This window comes from Astyanax mexicanus, unplaced genomic scaffold, assembly GCF_023375975.1.
Source record: "Astyanax mexicanus isolate ESR-SI-001 unplaced genomic scaffold, AstMex3_surface scaffold_33, whole genome shotgun sequence".
Lineage (NCBI taxonomy): Eukaryota > Metazoa > Chordata > Actinopteri > Characiformes > Acestrorhamphidae > Astyanax > Astyanax mexicanus.
Genome location: NW_026040043.1, coordinates 4,476,675 through 4,498,349, shown reverse-complemented (window position 1 = coordinate 4,498,349; position 21,675 = coordinate 4,476,675). Strand labels below are relative to the sequence as shown.

The following is a 21,675-nucleotide window of genomic DNA, read 5'->3' as shown; positions in this document are numbered from 1 at the left end:
AAAGCGCAGCACACGACCCGCGCTTCAGCTGTAAATGAACGTTGGACGAGAGCGCGGAGAGAGAGAGATAGATAGAGAGAATAGAACGAAGCAGGAGCGCAACTCTTCCGGGGGGGGGGGGGGGTAGGGGGGGGGGGGTGGCGGCTGGGAACAGGAGCGCAACTCTGCTTGGGGGGGGTGGGAGGGATGTGTGCCCTTTCTTCAGGTTAGAGCAACTGCCCTTCAAGATTCCTGTGCACGTCCCTGCTTATGTGTATATTTAAAGGTAAAAATACAAAGCAAGCACAATAGAGCATGTTTCCAGTAAGAAGTTCATGTACTATGTTTGGAAAGCCTAAATCTCACAGTTTCAGGGTAAAGTTACGGTAGCAAGAGTTTATTATACTCTCTCTCTCTCTCTCTCTCTCTCTCTCTCTCTCTCTCTATATATATATATATATATATATATATATATATATATATTTATTTATTTATTTATTTTTTAGGGGGGCCTTGGCGCTTTCAAGTTATAAACAGGTGGGCCGTTATGTAGAAAAGGTTGAGAACCCCTGCCATAGACCCAATGAGGCTTCATCTGCCCATCACTACCCGCAAGCATGAAACATCTGACCCATGAGGTTGTTTAAACTATAATGAACGATACTGAAAAAGAAAATAATAATAAAATGCTTCTCTGGCAAGCTTTTCTTTACAATCCACCCGTCCCTCTTTCGAGCTCAGTGTGACTCAAGTTTCCGCCCGTTCTTGTTTTTCCGCCTGTTCTTGGGCTCATTGTCTCCTTATAAGGGCGTTTTTTCCCAGCCCTGTCTCAATTCACTAGCCCACTAGTGAATTCAGACAGAGCCCAACAAGCCTTTTACCTTCCAAAGTGTGCCACTGTACAGTTGTGGTCAAAAGTTTACATACACTTGTAAAAAAACATAATGTTATGGCTGTCTTGAGTTTTCAATAAGTTCTACAACTCTTATTTTTCTGTGATAGAGTGATCGGAACACATACATGTTTGTCACAAAAAAACAGTCATAAAATTTGGTTCTTTCATAAATTTATTATGGGTCTGCTGAAAATGTCACCAAATCTGCTGGGTCAAAAATATACATACAGCAACATTAGTATTTGGTTACATGTCCCTTGGCCATTTTCACGGCAACTAGGCGCTTTTGGTAGCCATCCACAAGCTCCTGGCAAGCTTCAGGTCGAATGTTTGACCACTCTTCTTGACAGAATTGGTGCAGTTCAGGTAAATGTGATGGTTTTCTTGCATGAACCCGTTTCTTTAGCACTGTCCACATGTTCTCAATGGGGTTTAAGTCAGGACTTTGGCAAGGCCATTCTAAAACCTTAATTCTAGCCTGGTTTAGCCATTCCTTTACCACTATTGATGTGTGTTTTGGGTCATTGTCTTGTTGGAACACCCAACTGCGCCCAAGACCCAACCTTCGGGCTGATGGTTTTAAGTTTTCCTGCAGAATTTGGAGGTAATCCTCCTTCTTCATTATCCCATTTACTTTCTGCAAAGAACCAGTTCCACTGGCAGCAAAACATCCCCAGAGCATAATACTACCACCACCATGCTTGACAGTAGGCATGGTGTTCCTGGGATTAAAGGCCTCACCTTTTCTCCTCCAAACATATTGCTGGGTGTTGTGGCCAAACAGCTCAATTTTTGTTTCGTCTGACCAGAGAACTTTCCTCCAGAAGGTTTTATCTTTGTCCATGTGATCAGCAGCAAACTTCAGCCGAGTCTTAAGGTGCCTTTTCTGGAGCAAGGGCTTCTTTCTTGCACGGCAGCCTCTCAGTCCATGGCGATGTAAAACACGCTTGACTGTGGAGACTGACACCTGTGTTCCATCAGCTTCCAAATCCTTGCAGACCTGCTTCTTGGTGATTCTTGGTTGACTCTTGACCATCCTGACCAATCTCCTCTCGGCAGCATGTGATAGCTTGCGTTTTCTTCCTGATCGTGGCAGTGACACAACTGTTCCATGCACTTTATACTTGCGTATAATTGTCTGCACAGTTGCTCTTGGGACCTGTAGCTGCTTTGAAATGGCTCCAAGTGACTTCCCTGACTTGTTCAAGTCAATAATTCGCTTTTTCAGATCCACACTGAGTTCCTTTGACTTTCCCATTGTAGCTTTTGTAGCTGAGTCTAATCACTGGGTCAAATGAGCCCTATTTAAATGGGCTCATGAGAAGTCAACAGCTGTAGTCAATCAGAATCACTTACAAGAAGTGAAGAGGCCATGACATGAAGCTAATTTGATTGACACAACTCGCTACATCACCAAAATTGACAAATTTTGTTGCTGTATGTATATTTTTGACCCAGCAGATTTGGTGACATTTTCAGCAGACCCATAATAAATTTATGAAAGAACCAAATTTTATGACTGTTTTTTGTGACAAACATGTATGTGTTCCGATCACTCTATCACAGAAAAATAAGAGTTGTAGAACTTATTGAAAACTCAAGACAGCCATAACATTATGTTTTTTTACAAGTGTATGTAAACTTTTGACCACAACTGTAAGTGAGCTGCTAAGGCATGGAATGATGCCATTCACCCCTATTCATTATTATTTATAGACTGGAATGGAAATAAGAAAAGTCACCGTCTGGTTCAATGTCCCAGTTAACATCAACACAAGAAGTCTATTATTATTGTTTTTTATAACAGCAATTATAATAAACTATACATTTATGATGCATGCATATTATTTTTTTAATAAAAATACAAATTAGTAAGCAATGTCTTAAAACAGCTAGAAAAAAAAACATTGAAAACTTTTAGCAAAATGTATAACAAAATATTTTCAAGATTTCATTAAAACAAAGTGATCTGCTTCTCTGTTACTAGATAGAACTTTACCAATAATATCTGCAGTACTGAAACAAACCCAGAACACATTCTGGAGTGGGTGTTCTCCTCTCTAGAGGTTTCCTGTTCTTCAGTTCTGCTGGAGTCTAAAGGGTTAATGAAAGAGAGGGAAACTGAAAGCTGCTGTTAACGGACACCATATCAGAAAGAGAGGAGAGCAGATTTCAGAGCTCAGCGCTTTATATTTCAGCCGGTAAGTTAAAGATCTGTCTCTAATATGATTTCTATACAGTTTATATGGAGCTTACAGAAAAAAGAAGAAGCTCTGTGTGTTCAGAAATCAAACAGCCTATTAAACAGAGGCGATTAAACAGAGCCTGTTTGTGTGAATTTTCACACCGCCCTTTTTGTGTTAATGCAGAAAAAAATTAAATTATAAATATTAAATAATATAAAAAATCAATAGCACTTCAGCTGCATTACTCAGATCATTAAATATAACACCTGTGTATGATACAGATAGGTTTCAGAAAACAGGCACACCCTTTGGATTCTAGATACAAATCTGATTTGACTATTCATTTTATTTATTTAAATTTCAATTGTCATTCTGTAGTCCTCATATGCCTATATTTGAAGTTACGTGTCTAAGATGAACATCACTGGATCCTCTGAAATAAATATGAGTTTAAGAGTCTTAATGAGAATAATGCTAAATGTGAGCAAGTGCTACAGCTCACTGAACTGTTATCACAGCACAGCAGCACAGAAAGAGGAGGCTAGCAGTGGTATTAAACTGGCTGTCCTATAAGCTCTGGTTGTATCACAATCTGGATTATTATCTTTCTTCACAGATCATTAAAGTATTTAAAGAGGTGAAAACCACGTTCAGTCTGGTGATGTTGAGCAGTGTGTAAAAGGCAGTTATGAAGAGAAAGTGAGAATTAGCTGCCCAATGTTTCTCAGTCCTGGTTCTATAACAGTGTTCATCAGCAGGGTTTATTGCTTAACTACAGCACACTTGATCCAACTAATCAACTAACAAGTCCTCACTTAGGTAAGCACTTTTGCATTGTAAGTGTTTTGAGTCGGCTACAGCATCAGTAGACCTGTATCTGTCTCTCAACGTCAGAATAAAGCTCTGATTCTGATCTTCCTCTTGTTATCTCTGAATGATTGTGTTTTACATGTTATACTTACCGCGTTAAGGGTTTGCATGGTGGAGGCATGTTTTAGGGGGTGGATGCACTGCTCCGCAGCAGCGCCAAACTTCTCTAACGCTGAAGAAACAATGGAATCCAAAGGGAGTCAGCAGACAGCAGCATGGCTTCCATGTGCAGCGTGCAAGCACCTTTACAGCAAGAAAACACTAAAACTAGCAGGACAGTGCTGCAACAGAACCACAGAGCTAACATAGCTATGAAAGACCAAGTTACAGTGTTTAAAGTCTGGTTCTGGGCCAACACTGTGCTACTTGTTTTAGTGTACTACTTGTTTTAGTACACTTTCAGCTCGCCTCAGTAAAGACACTGTAATATGCTGTAAAAATTTGACCGGAGTGTGAGGTCTCCAATTGTCTGCTGGCATTCTGTGCTGCTGTTTCTTAGCACTAATTTATCTGGTTTTCTAGTATTTTAACCTGTTTGTGTGTGTTGGGCCACATGCTCACTTGTGTGTTACAGAACACAGAAATACAGTGTTAATACACTGTGTTTAAACTAATGGGGTAAAGGGTGTCTGCATGGTGCTATTGTTATTCATCTCATGGTGGCTTTGCTGTTTCCTTAATGTGGGTGAAAATTATTATTCTTATTATTCTTATTATTATTATTACTACCAATAAGAGGAGTCAGTCAATCCCAGTCATACACAGTAAATCCAATATCAAAGGTGAGGCAAAAAATTTACTTAAAAGGAGATAAAAATGAGGGGTCTCCAATACTGTAGATGTAAATTACACTATAAATTATATTTAAAGCTCCACTAGCTTTTGTTATTACTACTAAAATGTACTACATAAATAGTGGAAAATCCACCTGCATGTAAGCTATTTTTTCCATCAGAAAGTAAAAAGCACACAAAAATAATTACAACCATCATCAATTTGTCTCTTTTAGCATGAAATATTTACTTTATTGTAATCACGACTGAAACAAGACATTTCTTCTTTGTCTACAACTGATAAAAGAGCGTGTTTACAGAGTAGCACTGTTAGCCCTCACCACCAAACAAGCACAGCATGAAATAATATTAAGAAAAGAACACAGTATCAGTAAAAGCTTTTACAAGCCCCAGACTAAAATGTATATTTCAGTTTTTAGCAATTTACTGCAAGCTAAGCTTACAAACAGCCATATTTTACACTTAACATGATACATTTACACATTTAACCAATCGCTATAGACTGAGTTCAGCTGATCTAGTGAATTGCCACACAGTTTATATAAAGCTACATTATTCTGTTCAGACTCCAGTAAGTATGGTTTATCGGGATTGTCTAGTCTCACCACACTCACTAAATTGGGAAGATACATGTGTGATGTTTGAAATACTTATTGCGAATATAAATAAACTGCATTACATATTATTTTATATGAACTTTGCTACTAAAATTACACTTTATTGAGGTTCTAGTGCACGGTATGAATGCTGGAATGATGCTTCCCATTCAGCCCTATTCATTATTATTTATAGACTGGAATGGAGATAAGTCAATGTGGTTCAATGTCTCAACACAAGAAGTTAATTATTATTGCTTTATATAACCCCAGATAGCCAGCGACTTTGGCCCGGACTCGTTTCTAAGTCGGCACTGCTGGTTTAGAGTCGTAAGCAGAAAAATACTTCTGGCCCACAGCTGGCCCAGTGTCACTTTCTGACTGTTCTACATCAGTGTCACTGAGCAGTTATTTTGGTCCTGAAGCACCTGACCTGTTGATTCTCTGAACACACGCAAACGACCCTGTACCAGCACTGCACTAACAAAGTGGAAAACTGACTGTTCCCCACTGTTAGCCCTTTTCTACCAAAGCTGACTTGTATATTTTCTTTTTATTTACAGTTACAGATGACTCCTGTCAGTAAGAGTACTTACTCCCGCGGTCATGCCGGAACAATCAGCATCCCTAGACCCCAAAACCAACGGTCGCGCACCCCCCAAACCTGACAAAAAACCTGGTCCCCACAAGGGTGACCCCTTAAAGGTTGTTGCACTGAAAAAAATCCATTGGCAAAAACTAGATAAAATATATGCAAATTAAGACAAATATATGTATATTAAGCAAAAAAAAGTCTGCCAATGGGGTAAGCAAAATGTTCTTAGTAAGATTTCTTAAAAAAAGCAATGGCAAAGTCTCAAAATGAGTGAAGTAACACCTTAATCAAGCAAAATAGTCACTGTTTTTGGACACAATAATCAGAATATCTTGATTGCTGCTTGATTGTGCTTATTTTGAGTTCAAATTACTTAAAATAAGATACAAATTCTAAGTAAGAATGATTAAGATAATTATCCCTAAAATAAGCAAAATAATCTAACACTTACACAATGCTTAGTAAGACAAAAAGTCTTATCAGAGAAGAAAATAAGATTTATTGCCTTAAATTTAGACAATTTCACTTACTAAGATTTAGTTTTTTTTTGCAGTGTGGGGATAGTCCTACTAGGTGCCTCACGAATTTTCCGCTCTGGGCCAAAAATGACATTTCTGACCAAGACTGTGTGTGTTAACTGCTGTGCTCCACAGCGCTTCAATAGTTTGCTGCTGGTATTGCAGTGGAGGGCCCCCCGATACCGCTTAACACACTTTGCAAGTCTAATGTATGCAAATCGGGTCCGGAAGGAACACTGCGCTTGCGCGTCTCGGTAACAGTTGAAGCGGCTCACAAACGAAGGATAATTTTAGCCCTTCTTCTTTTTGAACACGCTGAACCAACAAAGGTGAGTACAACATTCACTTCTTATACATCTGTTACCTGTTTTAACAGTGTAAAAGACGATTAGGATGGTTAGTTAGGTGGGTTAACCTTCAAATATGAAACGACTGGTACGCTATTTAGTGTTAGCTAGCGGGGCTAACTAGCTAACTAGATATCTAATGTTCTGATAAAGAGTTTTTTTCTTCCCCTCTATTGGTAAATACTGCAGCGGTGCCACAGTGAAGCAGTTTATTTGTGTTTTAAGCTGAGTAGGTGGTCGCCAAGTCTGAATATGATGGGGGCAGGGAAGTGTGTGAGTGTAACACTGCTGTGGGGACACTACTGAGTGGTTAGTTCAGCAGCTTGTAGGTAAAAGCTGCGGCGCCACGGGTCGAGAGAGACCCTCCACCTGGGGGCAGTTGGCTCACGGGCTGTCGGTGTAGTGCGGGGCTCGCGGGCGGTCGGTGCAGGGCTTGCAGGCGGTCGGTGCAGGGCTTGCAGTCGGTGCGGTGCGTGGCTTGCGGGCAGTCGGTGCGCTGCGCGGCTTGCGGGCAGTCGGTGCGGGGCTCACGGCTTTGTCTACAGCTGATAAAACAGCGTGTTTACAGAGTAGCACTGTTAGCCCTCAACACCAAACAAGCACAGCATGAAATAATATTAATAAAAGAACACAGTATCAGTAAAAGCTTCTACAAGCCCCAGACTAAAATGTATATTTCAGTTTTTAGCAATTTACTGCAAGCTAAGCTTACAAACAGCCATATTTTACACTTAACATGATAAATTTACACATTTAACCCATCGCTATAGACTGAGTTCAGCTGATCTAGTGAATTGCCATACCGTTTATATAAAGCTACATTATTCTGTTCAGACTCCAGGAAGTATGGTTTATCGGGATTGTCTAGTCTCACCACACTCACTAAATTGTGTAGATACATGTGTGATGTTTGAAATACTTATTGCGAATATAAATAAACTGCATTACATATTATTTTATATGAACTTTGCTACTAAAATTACACTTTATTGAGGTTCTAGTGCACAGTATGAATGCTGGAATGATGCTTCCCATTCAGCCCTATTCATTATTATTTATAGACTGGAATGGAGATAAGTCAATGTGGTTCAATGTCTCAACACAAGAAGTTAATTATTATTGCTTTATATAACCCCAGATAGCCAGCGACTTTGGCCCGGACTCGTTTCTAAGTCGGCACTGCTGGTTTAGAGTCGTAAGCAGAAAAATAGTCAGTGTCACTTTCTGACTGTTCTACATCAGTGTCACTGAGCAGTCGTTTTGGTGCTGGTGAACGACTGTGGCACCTGACCTGTTGATTCTCTGAACACAGGCAAACGACCCTGTACCAGCACTGCACTAACAAAGTGGAAAACTGACTGTTCCACACTGTTAGCCCTTTTCTACCAAAGGTGACTTATAGGTGTATATTTTCTTTTTATTTACAGTTACAGATGACTCCTGTCAGTAAGAGTACTTACTCCCGCGGTTATGCTTCTCCTCACACACACACACACACACACACACACACACACACACACACACACACACACACACACACACACACACACACACACACACACACACACTGCTACAGCACTACTCCACACAAAAAACTTGGTCCCCACAAGTGTGACCCCTTAAAGGTTGTTGCACTGCAAAAATTCCATTGGCAAAAACTAGATAAAATATATGCAAATCAAGACAAATATATGTATATTAAGCAAAAAAAAATCTGCCAATGGGGTAAGCAAAATGTTCTTAGTAAGATTTCTTTAAAAAAGAATGAGTGAAGTAACACCTTAATCAAGCAAAAAAGTTACTGTTTTTGGACACAATAATCAGAATATCTTGATTGCTGCTTGATTGTGCTTATTTTGAGTACAAAATTACTTAACATAAGATACAAATTCTAAGTAAGAATGATTAAGATAATTATCCCTAAAATAAGCAAAATAATCTAACACTTACACAATGCTTAGTAAGACAAGAAGTCTTATCAGAGAAGAAAATAAGATTTATTGCCTTAAATTTAGACAATTTCACTTGCTAAGATTTGTTTTTTTTGCAGTGTGGGGATAGTCCTACTAGGTGCCTCACGAATTTTCCGCTCTGGCCCAAAAATGACATTTCTGACCAAGACTGTGTGTGTTAACTGCTGTGCTCCACAGCGCTTCGATAGTTTGCTGCTGGTATTGCAGGGGAGGGCCCCCAATAACGCTTAAAACCCTTTGCAAGTCTAATATATGCAAATCGGGTCTGGAAGGAACACTGCGCTTGCGCGCATAGGCGTAGGAACCGGGGGGGGGATGGGTGGGACATGTAGAAACAGGTGGATTTGTCCCCCACAACAATGATACCTCAGATCAGGGGCGTCTCCAGGAACGACTCGTTTCACTCAGCTCAGCTGTGCTATTAACGAGGAGAGACACCACTGAGCGCGGTGTGGGAAATCTCATGGAGAAAGTTCCGCCTTTCAGTAGAAACAGCCAATCAGCTTGCTGGTTTTGCTGCGCGTGGAGGTGAGTGGGGAAGCCCCACCCCCCTCCCCGGGCAGGATTTTTTTTTTTTTTTTTTTTTTTTTTCGAGATTTACCATCGGGGTGCAGCGAGCTGACGTTAAAACAGATCTGGATATAAAGCGATTTTCCTAGAAGAAAGGGAACGGATCTAAACATGTAAACTGTGAGAAGTTGGTTAAAAAGACTCATCTGAATCAAAACACACAGATAAAACCCATTTAATAAAATACAGCTTGTGATAGTCTTTGTGACTTGTAGACTAGGATTGCAGGATTACTGTAAACTATAATGAAGGAAAATTATTTTAGCTAGCTTAACTAGTTAGCTAGAAGCTGGATGTTGTGAAGAATTGTTAGCATGTGCCAGAGATTTCTTTAGCTGACACTCTAAGATTCTTCTTCACCTCATTGATCATTCTGCGCTGTGCTCTTGCAGTCATCTTTACAGGATGACCACACCGAGAGAGTAACAACAGTGCTGAACTTTCTCAATTTGTAGACTGTCTTACCGTGGACACATGAACATCAAAGCTTTTGGAGATATTTTTGTAACCCTTTCCAGCTTCATGCAAGCCAACAATTTTTGAACATGGGATTATTGAAAGCTCTTTGTGCGAGGCAGGATTCCCATCAAGCAATACTTCTTAACTCAAAACTGATGTGTGTTTTTATAGGGCAGGGCAGCTTTAACCAACACATCCAATCTCATCACATTGATTTGACTCCAGGTTGGCTGGCTTCAGTTAGCTCTTAGAGAAGTCATTAGTCATTAGTTCACCTACATTTTTCCCCTCACTGTGAATGTTAACATGTGTTCAATAAAACCATGCAAATATATATTTTTTGTGTGGTATAAGTTTAAGCAGACTGTGTTTGTCTATTATTGTGACTTAAATGAAGATCAAAACACATTTAATTACCAATTTATGCAGAAATTCAAGTAATCCCAAAAGGGTTCACATACATTTTCTTGCAACAGTATATTGGTGAATTACTGTTACTTAGCATTTGTCTTTAATATGTTTTGCTTTTATTTAGGCAAATAGTGATCACTGAGGAAATGGAAAGTGGGGGAAGCAAGTGAGATCAAGGCTGTGGAAAGACACTTGAAACATTTCATAACCTGATGCCATGTTCCTGGTAAGGTAACCTGTATAAACAGCCTGAAGCTGAGTATAGTGCACTTAAAAACAGACTCATAAAGCATTAATTTTAATGGTTACAATCGTATTGTGTCTTCTAAGAGAGAGATAAGTCAAACAGTGTAAATGTTTTTGTTTTGTTTCAAAATGGCCTACTACCTCTGTTAAGCTCAAAAGATTTAAGTGTCATGTTCTGCCCTCGCAATTGTATAGTGTCTCATTAGAGAGGTAAGCCAGAACCAATTTTTATAGATTTTGTTATTACTATTTTTTTACTATGTCATATCAGTTTTTTGTACTCAACTATACCTGGCAGTAGGGTTGGCCGGTATGACGGTATTTCTGTATACCACAGTATTTAAATATGGTGACGGTATATTAACCATGTTTTCTCAAAATGATGAGATTTATCAGTTTATCCTGCTGCGTGGGGTGTATGAGTTACTTACAGGTAAAGTTACAACTGCTTCTCAAATTTTTGAGATGAGTTTATTCCTCATCTCCTGTATCTCTACAAAACAGTTTTTTTTTATCTCCCTCACACTCATATTCTAATCCCATACAGAATTCTGCAGTTTCCTCAGGGTTTTCTGTCGTTATTTCTTGGCTAGCTCTAGCACGTTAAAAATACGTAATTCCGTGGACCACGGGGCGCTGTGCGCCGCAGTGCGTTGCCGAAATCTGACCACCATGAAATCTGGCACCCCTTCGCAAGCCAAAACGGCACAAGACCACCCGCTGTTAAACTGCTGTAGTGGAAAGAGCGCTTAAAAATAAATTAACAAACACAAAAATGAGGGTATTCAATCTGTAATTTCAGTTCGTTTTAGTTTTTTCTTTTAGTGACCGTTTTTATTAGTTTCAGTTAAGGATAACTTTCAGTTCTCGTTATTTTGTTTGTTTTCGTTAACAATAATACTTGGTTACTTAACTATATGGTGATTCTCATGCCATAGCTTTATATAAAATAAAAATAGTATTAATGTCACGAATACCCAGGCAGGGAGACGAGGAGGCGGACACAGGTGCAGGTAAGGGCGATTTAAATAAATAATTTATTAAATAAATAACAAAGAAACAAGGAAACGAGGAACAAGTAAACATGTAACAAAAAAACACAAATAACCAATAACAAACGAGCGATGATAATAAATAACAAACAGGGAATATATATATAAGGGAAATAAACTAGAAAATAAACCAGGAAATAAAATATAAATGTGAAAACAAGAAATAAACGAGAAACTAAACAGAGCTAATAACATAAACAAACAAACTAGAGAATATAATAATAAACAGGGAATATATATACAATGGAAATAAACAGGAAACTAGAAATAAGGACTATAAACAAGAGAACAAGGGACTAAGGCTATGAGAAACTAGAAAAACACTGAGATAAGCAATGGAACACAGAGAGAGACAAACGACAGGAGTTGGTGCAAAGACCGACGAAGACAAAGTGGCACAGAGGACTATTTATAAGAACATGAAACACACTAGAATAGGAAACACCTGGGGCAAAGGGGCGGAGCTACAAATTGACACAGGTGGAAAAGTACTGACAGGAGACACAGGGGAGCACAGGTCACGTGGGGAAGACACACAGAGACACGAGACAGGGCTAAGACCTGACAGAAGCCTCCCCCTAAACGCGCAGCTCCCGAGGCACGTAAAAATGAACCCCGGGGGCTGGCGGCAGGGAGAGGCCGGGGAAAACAGGAGTCGAGACCGGGGACTGAAACGGAGACAGGACAGAGGACAGAGACTGGACAGGAGACGGAGACAGAACGGGAGACTAGACGGGGAACTGGACAGGAGATGGAGACTGGACGGAGAACTGGACAGGAGACGGAGACTGGATGGGGAACTGGACAGGAGACAGAGACTGGACGGGAAACTGGACAGGAGACGGAGACTGGACAGGAGATGGAGACTGGACGGGACTAGACATGGGAACAGGGACAAGGACATTAACAGGGACAGAAACTAACACTGTAACTGGGACGGGAACAGAGACAGAGACAGACACGGGTACAGGGACATAGACAGTGACAGGGACCAAAACGGGGAGAGACACAGGGACCAGAAACACGGGAGGGTGCCCAGGACTGGCAAAAGTCTGTGGGGAAGTCCAAGGAGCCAGCCTGGGCACAGGTCTGGGGTTAAAGTCCGGGGACCTCGGTGCCTGCCTGGGTATGTGGGACCTGGAGCCAAACACTGTCCTGGGAGCAGAAACTGGTGGGGTGGCGACTCGGGCAGCGGGAGCTGGTGCTGGTGGGGTGGCGACTCGGGCAGCGGGAGCTGGTGCTGGCGGCGCGGCGACTCGGGCAGCAGGAGCTGGTGCTGGTGGCGCGGCGACTCGGGCAGCGGGAGCTGGTGCTGGCGGCGCGGCGACTCGGGCAGCGGGAGCTGGTGCTGGCGGCGCGGCGACTCTGGCAGCGGGAGCTGGTGCTGGCGGCGCGGCGACTCTGGCAGCGGGAGCTGGTGCTGAGGCTTGAACAGCTGGAGCAGACACAGAGGCTTGAACAGCTGGAGCAGACACAGAGGCTTGAACAGCTGGAGCAGACAGAGGCTTGAACAGCTGGAGCAGACAGAGGCTTGAACAGCTGGAGCAGACACGGAGGCTTGAACAGCTGGAGCAGACACGGAGGCTTGAACAGCGGGTGCTGACACGGAGGCTTGAACAGCTTCAGCAGAGACGGAGGCTTGAACAGCTTCAGCAGAGACGGAGGCTTGAACAGCTTCAGCAGAGACGGAGACTTGAGCAGCTTCAGCAGACACGGAGGCTGGAGCAGCTTCTGCAGACACGGAGACTTGAGCAGCTTCTGCAGACACGGAGACTTGAGCAGCTTCTGCAGACACGGAGACTTGAGCAGCTTCTGCAGACACAGAGACTTGAGCAGCTTCAGCAGACACGGCAGGAGTCCGGGGGCGTGGCTCAGCAGCTGAGAGGTTTTCGGAGCTGGGCGCGTAGAGATCCAGCGCTGCTGCTGTGAGTCCTGTAGCCGCGGGTGAAACAAAAACCCGGACTGGATCTGCAGCCTCGCCGGTAAAGTCCATAGCAAGCAGCGCGGGGCCGCCGGTAGAGACCGGCGCGGGAAAAGTCTCTAAAATGGTCCCGGAGCACGGCTGGGTTGCCGCGGAGATAGTCCCAGAGAGCGGCTGGATCGCAGCGGCGGAATCCAGCTCTGCAGCCGCCATGAAAGCCAGCTCCTCAGCCTGAGGTGCTGGCGCTGCAGCTGTGGGGCTCAAAGCTGCGGTTGCCGCAAAAACCCGGACCGGATTTTTACTCTCTCCGGCTGAGTCGAGCGCTGGGAAAGTCTCTGCTTGCGGCTGGCTCGCCGGGTTGGAGGGCGGCGTCTCGGCAGCGAGAGTCACGGAGTGCAGTACTGAAACAAAGGGCTCCTTTTCCGGCTGGCGGGACCCCTTAGAACGCTTACCCCGAGGCCTGCGGCGTCCATGAGGCCTCGAGGTTTCCTGCGCCGGGATCCCGCCTGGAGTACGGCGAATCGCCATCCTGGTGCCAGTCCAGGCAGAACCTGCTGTGTCCATGTTTGGTCGGTCTTTCTGTCACGAATACCCAGGCAGGGAGACGAGGAGGCGGACACAGGTGCAGGTAAGGGCGATTTAAATAAATAATTTATTAAATAAATAACAAAGAAACAAGGAAACGAGGAACAAGTAAACGTGTAACAAAGAAACACAAATAACCAATAACAAACGAGCGATGATAATAAATAACAAACAGGGAATATATGTATAAGGGAAATAAACTAGAAAATAAACCAGGAAATAAACTATAAATGTGAAAACAAGAAATAAACGAGAAACTAAACAGAGCTAATAACATAAACAAACAAACTAGAGAATATAATAATAAACAGGGAATATATATACAATGGAAATAAACAGGAAACTAGAAATAAGGACTATAAACAAGAGAACAAGGGACTAAGGCTATGAGAAACTAGAAAAACACTGAGATAAGCAATGGAACACAGAGAGAGACAAACAACAGGAGTTGGTGCAAAGACCGACGAAGACAAAGTGGCACAGAGGACTATTTATAAGAACATGAAACACACTAGAATAGGAAACACCTGGGGCAAAGGGGCGGAGCTACAAATTGACACAGGTGGAAAAGTACTGACAGGAGACACAGGGGAGCACAGGTCATGTGGGGAAGACACACAGAGACACGAGACAGGGCTAAGACCTGACAATTAAAAACAGATCACACTACATCACAGACTATTTCCTGGAGCCTGGACCCGGCCTGAGGGAAGTGATAGGAAATCCCGGGTTGGGTCAGGGCAGAGAAATAAAAGTCAAAGTATCCTGCTATTTAAAAGAATGGAAAATTAATAACAATAATAATATAGTGCTGCATACTCGAGTTTAGATTGTCTGCCTGAACGTGAAGACTGACTGAATTCTCACCGCTTTCCTGGCGCGCTGTCGGGTTCGGCTGAAGAAAATGGTCTGTGACGTGACGTAGAACTATGTTCAATGTAACAAATCACACTGTGATTTTTGTGCTGATCTAAAAGTTACAGCTCACCTACGTGTTTAAAGCTCTTCAGGTGGATTAATGGGTGCGCGGCTTCTTCTACTGCCTACCGGCTGCATGACGTGCGGTCTCTCTCTCAAATCATTCAAACGTGCGGATGAGTTTTCCACACCCGATTAAAAAGTCTGTCTGGCTTAAAATAGTTAGAGACGGCTATTAAATGAATAAATCAACATTAATTGAAAAGACCAGTGAGATGTTCTGTATGCTAAATAACAAAGAAGGCAGCAACAAGCTAATAAGCTAACAATTACATTTAATAAAAACAGAAAATAGATATGACATAGGAAAATAACCAACTAAACTAAGCTCAAAGTGCTAAAAGAAATGTACTCGTGTAACGAATTCTAAAAGTACGAAACAAAATAATGGACCCACATGTACAAAAAGTGATATAAAGAAAACAGAATATAAAGCTTTACCAGCGCTATGAGATGCAACACCTATAGAACAGAAAGCAGTCTGACGGTTCTAGTGAAATATGTGTATATATATATATATATATATATATATATATATATATTAGGGGTGGGACTCGATTAAAATTTATAATCGAATTAACTACAGGTTTTAAAATTAATTAATCGAAATTAATCGCATATAAATATTTGGCTTGAAAACAGTGAGAAGTAATTTTTCCACATGGATTTTGAATGACAATACATAAGCTTAATCAACAAATATTGTTTATTTATTTCAAAACCAAGATCAACAGGCCAGTGCTAATTTTGCCATAATGTTCAGCATATTTAGGAAAGTAAATTTCAGAAACTCAGGTAGCTTCATAGGCATAGGTAGACCTTTTTTGTTAAACACAATACTTTCAAGTACATTCAGAACAATGTAACCCCTGACTATTAGAAAACATGTCTGTTGCTTCAATGGCTATTACAGACTTTGTGTATTTATCAACAGTTAAATTATTACAAAAAAATAAAGAGAGAATCCATTTCAGTCCAACTCTTTTTATCACTGTTTTTCTGCATGGCAGCTCATACGTAGTGTCAGACAACACAATCTGAAGTACCCTTTCAGCCCCTTATCTTCTACCACTGCAATGGGTCTGCAGTCGAGAGCAGCCCAGTAAGCTGGTCATTTTCTCCGTTGTGGTCTTGCTTACCCTGCCCGGCCGCACTAGCTGCTACATGTTTTGCATTGAGGTGATATTTAAGGCTCGATACGCTGCAGTGATACGCGAATTCTTTGTAGCATAATCAGCACACAACCACGCTCTTGTCAACACTCCCATCCGTCTTTGTTTTAAAACAAAACTTCCCCTGCACAGGGCCAACTAAAGCGTTCTCATCAGCTTCTTCGCTCATGTCGCTAATGTTTACTGTGGTTCTTCTTCTTCTGTTTCCCTCCGGCTGATTCCGCCAGGCATTAGCGCTGCCCCCACAGGTGAAATCCCTTCTTCTGAATGCCACTCTCCACTGTTCTAATCCAGAATCACGTATCTATATTATAGTGTGCCGTTAAAATGCGTTATTTTTTTTAATGCGTCGGTATTTGAGTAGTTAATTAATCGAAATTAACGCACTAAAGTCCCAGCCCTAATATATATATATATATATATATATATATATATATATATATAATCTGACGACGGTATGACGGTATGGGAAACTTCAATACCGCCTAACCCTAGTTACAGGCATCAAATTCAAAATGAGTGAATATTTGCAACACTAAATTTCTTGTTTTTGTAGTGTATTCAATTGAATATGAGTTAAAAAGGATTTGCAAATTGTATTCTGTTTCTGTTTTCTTTTTTTCCCTTTTTTACAATATGTAAACTTTATAAATTAAACATACATTTAATATAAATCTTTGTTTATGTCTTTCTTTGAGCTTCCAGACAAACAGTTTTTCTCTCATTAACACTAATTGAGTAAACAGAATACTCTATTTAAACCAATGGTGAGTTCCTTATTAGTGTTTCCTATAATTATATCTAATAATCATATTAATGTTCTGATGTAAGTGGTTATTTACATTAATTGTATGCACAAATAGCTTGTAGCAGGAATAACATTGTAGGTTCCTGAACCTCCTAGTTCTTTGTAAACAAATTCACTAACAGTAAAACACAAAGTATCTTCAGTTACAAGCAGTTTGCTTACTCTGGACTAGAGGTCTGTGCGGGACTGCTCCCGCAAATAACAATTAATTTCTGTACCGCGCCGCAAGATATTCTGTTGGGTCCCGCGGGAGTGCAGACCTCTACTCTGGACTATTCAGCCCAGTGTCGGGCACTGGACCAAGTTCGGTGGCCAGATCTCAGCCAGCTTTGAGTAGTCAGAAACCGAATAAGGCCCAGTCCTGGTCCTACGTTCAAAAAGACACTGGGCCGGGTTCGGTGGCCGGATCTCAGCCAGCTTTCAGGAGTCAGAAACCGAATAAGGCCCAGTCCTGGTCCTACATTCAAAAAATACACTGGGCCGGGTTCGGTGGCCGGATCTCAGCCAGCTTTCAGGAGTCAGAAACCGAATAAGGCCCAGTCCTGGTCCTATGTTCAAAAATACACTGGGCCGAGTCCGGTGGCCGGTTCTGGGCCACCTTTGAGGATAGTCAGAAACCAGCTAAGGCCCAACTCTGGGCCAGCACTCGGTGGCTATCTGGGACAGCAATAATAATAAACTATATATTTATCATGAATACATATTATGCTTAATAAAAATACAAATTAGTAAGCATTGTCTTAAAAGAGCTAGAAAAAAATACATTGAAAAGTTTTAGCAAAATGTATAACAAAATATTTTCAAGATTTCATTAAAACAAAGTGCTCTGCTTCTCTGTTACTACATAGAAATTTACCAATAAATATCTGCAGTACTGAAACAAACCCAGAACACATTCTGGAGTGGGTGTTCTCTCCTCTAGAGGTTTCCTGGTTCTTCAGTTCTGCTGGAGTCTGACGGGGTTAATGAAAGAGGGTGAAACTGAAAGCTAACGCATTTCAGAAAGAGAGCAGAGTGGATTTCAGAGCTCAGCGCTTTACTTTTCACCCGGTAAGTTAAAGATCTGTCTCTAATATGATTTCTATACCGTTTATATGGAGCTTACAGAAAAAAAAGAAGAACCTCAGTGTGTGTTCAGAAATCAAACAGCCTATTAAACAGAGGCGATTAAACAGAGCTTCAGTTATTGTTCCGGATCAGTGTGATGCAGAAAGAAATTAAATCAGTACTGTAAAATACTTCTGATCTGCTGGGACCACAGACAGCGCTTTTACACCAAAAGAAGTCTGGTTCTTGAACTAGTTCCGTTCGGACTTATAACCGCGGTGCTTTTCAGCGAACCGGATAAGAGTCTGACTTCAGACTCACTTATTAATATGCCATACCATATGTCTGTTAAAGAGCATAATATTGTCGTGTCTACGGATCTTTATGGAGTCTATTCGCGTGGGTGTTAGGAAGCCACGACAAGACAACTTGGATGCAGTTAGCTTGTGAGTTTACTGAGAAATTCTGTGCAATACAGGTAAGCAGGACAGCCAGCACTCACCAACACTTAGCGACAGTACTCTTATAACTCTCACTTGTTACTGGTACTCTACAGCTGCTGTTGTAGGTGCTCTTTCTCGAGCACAGAACGGGATCGTAGTCTTCGTCCATGCGGTGAGCAGCGAGCAACCTAACTTCTGATTATGTAACAGTTTTTTACATCCCCCTAGCTCTACCAATCACTTGCTTGTAAACTGAACACATTACTAACATAGGGGGGGGGACAAAAGGGGGAGCTAAACCCCGCTGCACTACACCACCCCCCCTCTAACAGTGCTGCATCCCTGCAGTACATCACTGGAACTTATTAACAAACAAAAGGCTACTTGATGAACTTAAACATACCCTCAATATTTTAAAACATTTAAGACTTAACTAACACATTACAGTCCATATTCTCTTCTAACTATTGTATCTTGCAGGCTTATGAACCTCCCGCCCTCTTAGTGTCTTCACTGCCTTATGTTCCTGTTCAGACATTTGCCCTGGTCCATGGCAGTCTGAACTGTTTCCTCTTGTCCTGTGATTTTTCTTTCATTTAGACCTCCTGCTTTTCTCCTTTGTTTTTGTTTTTCAGGTTGTGTCACCTGCTGTTCTTGCGCCACAGAATTAATGACCATATCAGGGTCATGGCTTGCAAATTGTTTCTCATTTTGAAGCTGCGGGCAGAGCTCTGTGGGAACTGCACTGCTTTGTAGAACTTGGTTTCTTTGGCGTTGAATCCATGCTGGTATCACCTCACTGTCATATGGCTTAAGGCGATCATGATGCATTATCCTTCTGTGTCGCATTCCTTGGACCTCATAAAGTATAGGGCCATAACATGCAGAGATCACACATGGACCTTTCCAAGGAGCCTGCAGTTTTGGGCTCTGGCCCACTTGTTTGGCGGTGTCCCTCACATAGACAAGGTCTCCTACATTGAAAACCCTCTCTTTTGCCCTCAAGTCATACACCTTCTTTTGTCGTTGTTGTGCCACTTTAAGATGCTCTATGGAAATACTGTGAGCCTCTTTCATCCCCTCTTGCAGGCTGTGGAGGAAGTCTGGGATTTCCATGGCACCATAATTGGACTCTGCAACACTGGACCAGATATCCTGAGGCTGATATACTTCCCTTCCCAACATTAGCCTGTTTGGTATGAATTTAGTTGTTGCATGTGGGGAGCTACGAGTCTACGAGCTGCAGTCAAAAGTGGTAAATGTTCATCCCAATTTTTTTTATTTCTGTCCACGTAGTATCTGATCATTTGGAGTAGTGTACGGTTAAACTGTTCAACCTGTCCATTGGATGCAGGGTGATAGGGGGTTGTCCTTGTTTTAGAAATCTGTTTGCACACTTTGCTGAAGAGGGAACTTTCAAAATTTATTCCTTGATCGGTGTGAAGCTCTAATGGGGCACAAAAACGAGCGATGAACTCATAAACCAGTTTCTTGGCAGTTGTTTCCGCTCCTTGGTCTGGGACTGCAAAAGCTTCCCCCCATCGGGTAAACTGGTCAATTATAATGAGAATGTACTTGTTCCCAGAGCTGGACACTGGAAATGGGCCCAAGATGTCCAGATGCAGACGATCCAAAGGTGCTCCAGCTTGGTATGTTTGCAGTTTGGCACGTTTAGCAGGGCCTGCTGCCTTGCGCTCATTACTGTGTTGGCATCTCTGTACAAACAAATAGACATCGCCCCCCATTCCATACCAGTGGAAACTCTGACGAAGCCGCTCCAGTGTCTTTCCCTCCCCTAAGTGCCCAGACTGTGGAGGATTGTGGCAAGCTTGCAAAATTTCTTTCTGTAGTGAGGCCAGAACCAGCAGCAGGACAGAGGGATTTGGTTCCCCTGGTTTTTCCCAACAATAGTATAGCACTCCCATTTGTGGCCAACACAACCAGTATTTCCGCACTGCCGGGCTTTCAAGTGATACATTCTCCTTAGTATGAGGGGGGCAGAGTTCTTTCCATTGGTGAAGAACAGACAGGACTGGGTCAGATATCTGCTCCTGTATCAACTATTCATTGGTAAGAGGACACAGCCAGTTTGGGAATGGAGCTTTTAGTGGAGTTTCTCTCTGACCCACTGCTTGGCTCTCACTAATTATCTTCTGCATTCTTTGTGCCAAGGTTAACGTTCCTTATTGCCAAAGGAACAACACTGTCAACATCCTCTTCAAACCTTTCCCTCAAATTCTGGAGCCTTTGACAGTGCTTACAGCCACCACAGGGTAAATCAGTCAACTCTTTCCCTGCTTGGTAGCAATTACAATCATTCCAGCTTGCACCATATCGCCTTGTCATTGCATCCGCATTAGAGTGCTGTTTGCCTGCCCTGTGCTCAATGTCAAAATCATACTGGCTTAGTTCCTCTAGGTAACGCGCCAGCTGTCCCTCAGGATGTTTAAATCGAAACAACCAAGTGAGGCTGTTGTGGTCTGTCCGCAACACAAATCGTTGGTCCAGAAGGTAGTGGCAGAACTGCTGAGTGTAGCAGACAATTGCCAGTAATTCCCCTCTAGTCACACAGTACCTCTTCTGTGTTGGTGTGAGCTGTGTACTAGCATATGTGATCACTCTCTCCTCCCCCCACTGGAGTTTTGATAGCACTGCTCCAATGCTGTGGTTAGAGGCATCCGTGTCAACAATGTATTGTCCTTCTGCTCTGGGGTATGCCAGGACAGGGGCTGACAAGTTTCCCCTTAAGCTGATTGAATGTGTGCTGTTGTTCCGGCCCCCAGGAGAATATGGTACCTTTCTTCAAGAGACCAGTCAAAGGGCTACCAAGTTCTGCAAAGGCTGGCACAAATTAGCGATAATAATTGCATAACCCAAGGAAAGCCTGGAGTTCCTGGACAGAACAAGGAGGTTGCCAGTCTCGTACATCCTTTATAAGGCTAGGGTTAGGTCTGATACCTTCACCACTGACTATGTGGCCAAGGAAGAGAACCTGTTCCTTGAGAAGATGACATTTTGATGGCTTCAATTTTATCCCACAGTCACTCAGCCGCTGAAAGACAACTTCGAGGTGATCTAAGCTTTCCTCAATTCCTCTTCCAAGAATAATGATGTCATCTAGATAGATTAGTAGTGTTTCCCATTGGAGTCCGCGTAACACTAGCTCCATGGCTCTTTGAAACGTGCTTGGAGCGTTGCAGAGTCCAAACGGCATGCGTCTGTATTCATAA

The 21,675-nt window shown here is 42.2% G+C and overlaps 2 protein-coding genes across 3 annotated transcripts in view; one reads left to right on the top strand and one right to left on the bottom strand.

The window, feature by feature from the left end:
• Positions 1-21,675, bottom strand: part of LOC125789956 (telomerase protein component 1-like) — a 265,125-nt gene that overhangs the window by 57,782 nt on the left and 185,668 nt on the right. The window lies entirely within an intron of this gene.
• LOC125789950 (butyrophilin-like protein 2) overlaps positions 3,013-21,675 on the top strand; it is a 41,599-nt gene continuing 22,936 nt past the window's right edge. Inside the window, exon 1 of the mRNA XM_049473046.1 lies at positions 3,013-3,075. The gene's annotated coding sequence lies outside the window, so the exon portion shown is untranslated. The remainder of the gene's footprint in view (positions 3,076-21,675) is intronic.